This window comes from Lethenteron reissneri, chromosome 26, assembly GCF_015708825.2.
Source record: "Lethenteron reissneri isolate LAM-NWPU_2019-01 chromosome 26, ASM1570882v1, whole genome shotgun sequence".
In the NCBI taxonomy this organism is placed as follows: Eukaryota; Metazoa; Chordata; class Hyperoartia; order Petromyzontiformes; family Petromyzontidae; genus Lethenteron; species Lethenteron reissneri.
The window spans coordinates 1,302,918-1,310,050 of record NC_083804.1 but is presented as its reverse complement, the minus strand read 5'-3'; the positions used below and the strand labels follow the sequence as shown (position 1 = coordinate 1,310,050).

Here is a 7,133-nt window from a genome sequence, read left to right as displayed (position 1 = left end):
CCAGGTATTTCCTGACCATCAGAGGAGGCGTAAAGCCGGACACACGGGGAGGGCTGCCCCGACCCAGCCGTCTCACGGGCACGCTCCACTCCCCACGGCGCGCAACCAGAGGACAACGCCGCCGTGGCGAGGTGTTAACTACCTCGCCTGGTATACAGGAGGTCGTGGGTTCGATCCAGACCCCTGCCGCCTGCTGTATATTTGGAGTTTGCGTGTCTCTCTCCCGTGGTCGCGTGGCTTTTTCTCCGCGACCTCCGGGTTTTCCCTCCACATTTAGAATCAACATCACGCGTTCATATTGTTTGGCAGCTGATACATTTGCACACGATGATCAGCCACTTCGTTGAGCTATCATTTGTGGCCAGGTCGCTTCTGAAAAATAAAAATGAAGGTCAATGGGCCTGACCTAGTAAAATGAAAAACATATTTTAGGTGTTAGAGTTCAAACGAGCAGCGATGCAGCGCTCGTCTCCTGCTTACAGCCCTGCAGAACCAGTGGTGGAATTTCCACGTTCCTAAGGCGGGGGCGAGTACCTCCACACGACCATCACTGTTAGAGGGACGATGGGCTGAGTGACGTGAATTCAAACGCTTCGCGATCAACAGCCTCGAGCCAATCACCGGCAGTGCGCCCGATCTCGTCACACGCGGGAAGCTAAGCGAGATTTGAGCCTGGACAGCGCTTGGATGGGCGAACACCATGCAGCGGGGATACATTGTCAGCAGAGAGCAGTGCAGCAAAGTCTGCTTGTTGTATTGTACTCGGCTGCAACGTCTCCGCTCCCCGCCGTCACGAGCTCGTGCTGACTAGTACCGTGCAGGGTGCCAAACGACGTCCACGGCCAACGGGGTGCGCGGGGCGGCTTCATCCAGCAGCGGATCGGAAAAGCGATCCACGCGTGCGGGAGGCAGACGTGACGTCATCAACACTGAGTGTCCAGGTACCAAGGTGCCGCTGGGTCGTTCACCTGCGCTCCACAGGTGTTCGGAAGCCGCCGGAGCCACGCACTTTTTAATCCAGATTGAAACTCATTTCTTTGCAAGGCATGTTTGTGTTGGTAATGTGTTGTATTACCCCTCCCGCCGCCGCACCTCCGATTAGCGCGGTTGGCCACGTACGGCGCGAAAGAAGTTCAACGATAAACACAAAACGTCTGTCGTCATCTTGCGACGCCTGCTTTCGCCGCTGCGCGTGCCGAGTCTCCAAATGTGCGGAGGCGAGGTCCACCGACGCGCAACGAGAGTCCGGCACGGGTATTTATCGGCGTGATTCGGGAGAGAAAGTGGGCCGCGGTGAAAACGGCACGGCGGCCGTGTCCGCGCTCGCTCGCAGACCCCCCCCCCATACCACCCCCCCCCCACCGACACACCCACCTACATTGGAATTGCTCGGCTGGAAAGAGACGAGAAGAATAAACAAGACGAAGCCTCGGGACACGGAGACGAAGAAATGGAATGGTGCTGCGACGGTTCTAGCAAGGGCCGTAATTTCCGGAATGGGAACATCACGGCGGCAATCGATGAAGGTAAAGCAACTCATTGGAGAGGACACGGAGCTCGCTATCACAGCGGGGCCACGTCTTCTCCCCTATTCTGCCCAAGTCGTCGCATTTCACGAGCGCGGCTCGCTCAGAATTACTACGCGCCGTCTGGCAGCCTCAGCCAGGGGGCAGGAGGAAAGTAAAACTTCGATGTGTAACAATTCACTCCCCGATGATCCAATGAATTGGCTTGATTCACGGTGGCGATTTTGATTGTTTTCAATTGATATATATATGTGTTTGCATCGTGCTGAATACGGCGGCCAACAGTAACTGCAGTGGGCACGTAATATCATTGACTACAACGGACACAAATCATGAAACAGTCAAATTATGAAATCGCAAACCGTTGTTCAACCCCTGCCAGATGACAGCCTCCCCAAGCAATGTCGGTCACGTGGGTCGTTCGACCATACCTCACCACGCTGGTCAGTGGCGGTTGGTGAAGGAGTGACCCAGGATCAGATGATACATCACTCGCCACCGATGCCATCCGTGTCTGGAAATCAAAGTCAGTTTGTTAGGTTTAGAGTACAGTGCACTCCCGCTCCACCCCAAGCTACGTTGTCACCATCGTCATCGGCAGCGGCCATGCTCTATCCACTCCTGGATGAAGGTCTCGTGAGGACCCCACCACGCACACAGCTGCAAGGCAGCTCGCTCCTGCACGCGAGCCGTTATCACCGCTCTATCTCGACAACATCGACAGCATGAGCTTCAACGCACGCATCCTCAACCGACTACTTCTACTAATAATAATCGATATTAATCGATGAGTCGATGCATCGTTAAACCCCGAACAGGGACAACTGTGTCCCCATTTCACTCTGACATAAAAGTCGCTCCCGCCAAGCTCCCTTCAACGCGCTCGTAAATAAACTTTAATGGCTAAATTATTGCCACTCAAGACATACATCTGAAACTTTCAGCTAAAATTACCAGGCAGCCGTTAAATCAGAAGCGCATTAATCAATTCTGGTCAATTATGGCAAAAATGCATCAATCTTTTGCGCGGGCACCACTTATAATTCACCGCTGGGGTGGGGCGTTCAATGTGGCACGGCCACATTTAAGCAAAGGTATAACCTTTTAAAAATGTATCACAGACCAGCGCACTGAGTGGTTGCAAATTCAGCACTTAATTCCGGGGTGGCATACTCTGAAACGAGGCATTAATTGCGGCACTAAGTACCTCCCTCCTGCCCACCTCCCTCCTATCGGTGCTCCTCTTGTTGTTGACTCACGACTCGTGTTGAAGCACTCCTCCGCAGGGGTGTCGTGCTCAGAGCCCCGGGTTCGCTGGTTCAATTCCATCTCCCAACGGCAGAAGTTGAGACGAGGGAGCAAGTTTCATGAACCCTCCCACCCCCACCCACCCCCACCCACCCCCACCCACCCCACCATCGCCTCATTCCAGCCAGGAAAATCAACAAACGGATTCATCGCAGCTCGTCAGAGCCCACAAGCCCCGTGCGGTAGGGTAAAGTATCAGTACTCCCACCTCCTCCAAGACATCTGAGCAGCGTGGAAGAGAAGACCAAATACCCTTTTAGAGGGGTCCTCTAAAGCTATCTCTAATGGGGGCCGATCCCCAGCAGTGGGCGTGAGAGAGCACCTGCAGGGATGCGCCTTCACCCAAGATGCGTTATTCCGCTGATCGGAAGAGGCACGGTCATCCCTGAAGGTTGTCCCACGGTATCCATTACTCTGCCATCCAGCCCCAGTCGCGACTCTGTTGCTGGGCGCAGAAGCTGCCAGGCGGAGACACCGCAGGCTAATGTCAGCTGATCGCATCTCATCGCAGAAACAATGCACCTGATCTCACATTGACGTGCATCGACATTCACCGCTGAATCAGCTTCTTGCTTAATTACCATTGGAAAGGTTTGTCTGGCAAAAATGCTGACGTGTTAATTTCCCCGTGCCCAAGCGCAAAGTCCTTGGAGTAGTTTAATGAACAATGTGCGGCACATATTAAATAATCTTTTGTAAAACGTAAAAAAAAGAAATTGACCCGACATTCGACATTTTACCATCCTGAATAGGATCTTGAGACTCGTTGGGGCGTTATTTAACACGTTTCATTCCTGGTGCTTATTTGCACGGTCTGTGACAGCCGTGACAATATTTAGAGTTACGGAATATGTTTCCCTATTCGTGGAAGGATGAAGGCAGTGACACAGAAAGAGATTAAACATTATTCGAGTTTAATCTCCTCAGGCCATGACCTAAACTGTCCACAGTAATATTTAGCATCACTATCATTATTGCTGCAACTCTCACTGAAAACAGGGGTCTTATGAGGCAGGGTTCAACGCTTCGTAATCATCATCGTCATCATCGTCAGTCATGGTAAATCCACTGCTGGATGAAGACCTCGTCAAGCTGCCGCGGTCTCTAACGATCGCGGGACGTCACAATCCACACAGATTCCATCGCTCCGTCTCTCTCGATGGGCCCAATGGCTCGTGGACGCCGGCCGTGTGCCCCGCGCCACGCGGGCACACACGGCGGTGGCGACGGGGGACATCTCACCCCGAGCCTCGCACGACGACAGAGAGGGCCCCGCAGCGGCCCTGGTGGCCTCGGGACGAGGGGCGCCTCCTCCCGAGTGGCATTTTTTGCCCCGGACCTAGACATCGACCGCGTCCCGTAGCGTTGGTCAGAGCGGCCTCGCATGGTACGCCTGGAATCACTGCCCGCCCCACCCAGCCACGGACTCCTCTTCCTTTTCAGCGCCCATGCTGGGATGTTTCTGATGCCCCCTTCGAAATCAATGGGACGCGCCTCGCCCGTCGTGAGTTTGCGCGATTCTTTTTGTTGACCGTCATCAGCTCGGCGTCCCCGCAGTCTGGCGTGGACGTGACGCGCGTTCACGTTGTGCGCGCGCACGCCCACAAGAAGTACACACACCCATCGGTGAACACATACACACGTGTACTGTACTACGTATGCATATATTTATCAGCATGCGGGGGGGGGGGTGAGTAAACAAGAATGAGTGAAAAAAAAGCCCAAAAATAATAAAATTAAGGGCTTTGCTTAGACTCCGGCACTAATTCAAATTTAATGTATTACTGTACACTCGGCGTTGCACCAAATTTGCATTAACAGTGGGGACGTCTGGAAGCGCTCATTTGGCGTTAGCCAAAATCTGGCACGGCGCTCATTTGAATAAAACGGTTTAAATGGGGGGGGGGGGGGGAGAAATAAATAAAGAACTCATCAATTGTGTACCTTGTGAAGAATAGATTTAATTTACAGCCGCGGTAATTATTCTTCTTCTTTTTTCACGCCCTCAAAGCTTCCAGATGCGGCCACAAGGAAAGCAATGTTTAATTAAACGGAGTAATCGTCTTCTGCCACGCTACGTTCCACGCGATTTTCTGCAACGGCAGGGAGAGAGAGAAAGAAACCCCGAACACGAGAAGCTCCAGCGTAGCATGCAAAATAGCTTTCCCAATGCCACGTGCTCCAGCCTGAAGCACACATTTGCATATTTCAGCGTCGCCGGAGAAAGATAGAGAGGAAAAAAAACCTCGCAGTCAAAGTGATTTTCTGCTCAAATGAGCATTGAGGCATCGGTGCTCATCTCCTGTTTACAGCCCTGCTGCCCAGCCAGTGGGTAGAAATTCCACATTCCTATGGAGGGGGGAAATCTATTCGTTGGACGAAAATAAATTCTACCCCCCCCCCCCCCGGGCAATTATCGACCACCCCGGAGAGATGACGGCACTGAGTCTAGCGCCGTTCAGGATTTGAACTCTAAACTTTACAATCGTCGCGAGAGGTTCGCTCTACTTGACCGGATATAATTGAGCCCAGGAAATCGGTGAGGTTTGAAACCCGTGAGCTCTGCTACTGACATAGAACGGCGCCGATCAAACAGCGGCACTGGTAATCAGCCAGGTGGCTCGGCAATCGGGTGAGAGAGGCACGCACGCTCAAATCCTGCCTGGCGGTTCACCCAGCGCATCATCTCTCCCGGGGTCGATACATTCAGTGCCGTGTTGTTGGGAGTATTGACACAGAGGTTGTCCTATGGACAGACTCGCCCCCACCACAGGAATGGGGAATTTCCACCACTGGCTCAGGACTGTAAACAGGAGGCGGTGAGCAGCGCCTCAATGCTCGCTCGAGCAGGCAACCACTGTGTGTTGTTGTTGTTGTTGTTGTTTGTTTCAGGTTGTTGATTCAGGGGACGAACTCGCAAGCCACAGCCCGAGTCGGCTATGACACCCACACGCGCGCGGCGCACGGATCGGGGTGTTTGAGAGCAGTTCTGGCGCTTGAGTCCGCTGCACGCAAGGCCGGCTGCCCACGCGTGCCTGTTTATGCGATTGATGAGACCACACGATGTGAAAAAAAACTGCAAAGGTTTTTTTTTTACTCCCGACAAGAAGACGCTTTGAATGTTTTTTGTTTGTTTGTTAAATCGAGCCACTGCGGTCGCGTACGCGCGCACACACGAGCTCACTGTGTGATGCCGAAGTCACAAGGCGTGTCGCTCACAGCGCAAGGGCACGTGCGTTGCACAAGCAAAGATGCGCGCGCACGATTCGTCGATAACGAGCGCTATCTGCACATGCACGTTACACGTGTGCGTATAATTTTTTGTAAGAACAAAATGAAACCTCGTTACATATGAAGCACCTCTTTTTATATTTTATTGGGTGCAATTGTGACCGAAGGCCACATCAGACATTGAGTACATCGACTCGGCATGACGATTGAGTCACTGCAGCTCCAATCCTCACTCCTACACGGCGCGTGGTGACGTCGGGAGATGTCCCTGTGGTGCTCGGCACTTGAAGGCCTGAAGACCGGAATCTGTGATCTCGCCGGCGCGGTGTCCAGGGAGGCAGCTCCATATCTGTGGCAATGTAAAGGATGAACATTGCGGATCCTATTTTCCGCGATGTTTTCCGTGAATTCACTCCTTTTCATCTGCCAAAGCCAACCACGGGTAACAGGAAAAACAAGCCCGTCGACAATTATCTCGAACGTGTGACATGATCCTATGATACCTCCTACTAAATGCAATAAACCTCCAGTTAACCACACCTATATTACCCACGATTCATATTATAATATGAATCATATGAATCTTGGGTTGTGGGTAACTGGGGTTGTATTGCATTTAGTAGGAGGCATCACAGGATCATGACACACGTTCGAGAGTACGAACTGCATAGGGCATTTGGCCTAATCTTCCACGTGAACCAGCAGTCTTAGAAGACTTTACCTAACAAATCGATTAACCGCAGCGAACCCGTCTATGCATGTATGTACTGTATGTTGAACTTCTTTTGCACCGTACAAAGCCAACCGTGCTAATCGCAGGTGCTGGATGGACAAGCGTTGCGGGTGGGGCGGGGAGAGAATTTCAGAAACTTGCTTCGAAATGTTTGGTGCCGCGCCAGGAGATCGAACCGACGAACGCTCTGGACTGCAATCGCGGTGAGCTGACCGCCAGCGCTGAGCCACGGCAGCTCCTCCTTTGTCGACGCAGCGAAATGAAAACTTCCCGTAACGACGATATCAGACACGCTACCCAGCTGCCTCAGCTAAACACGTGCAATTCATAATCAC

General features: G+C 52.5%; 1 long non-coding RNA gene across 1 annotated transcript; it reads right to left on the bottom strand.

Moving 5' to 3' along the window:
• Positions 1–380: 380 nt before the first annotated feature.
• On the bottom strand, positions 381–2,991 carry LOC133347450 (uncharacterized). The gene is made up of 3 exons (XR_009755719.1): positions 2,786–2,991; positions 1,958–2,040; positions 381–968 (listed from the first exon to the last, which is right to left on the bottom strand). It is a non-coding gene; the product is annotated as an uncharacterized LOC133347450 (long non-coding RNA).
• Positions 2,992–7,133: the final 4,142 nt, after the last annotated feature.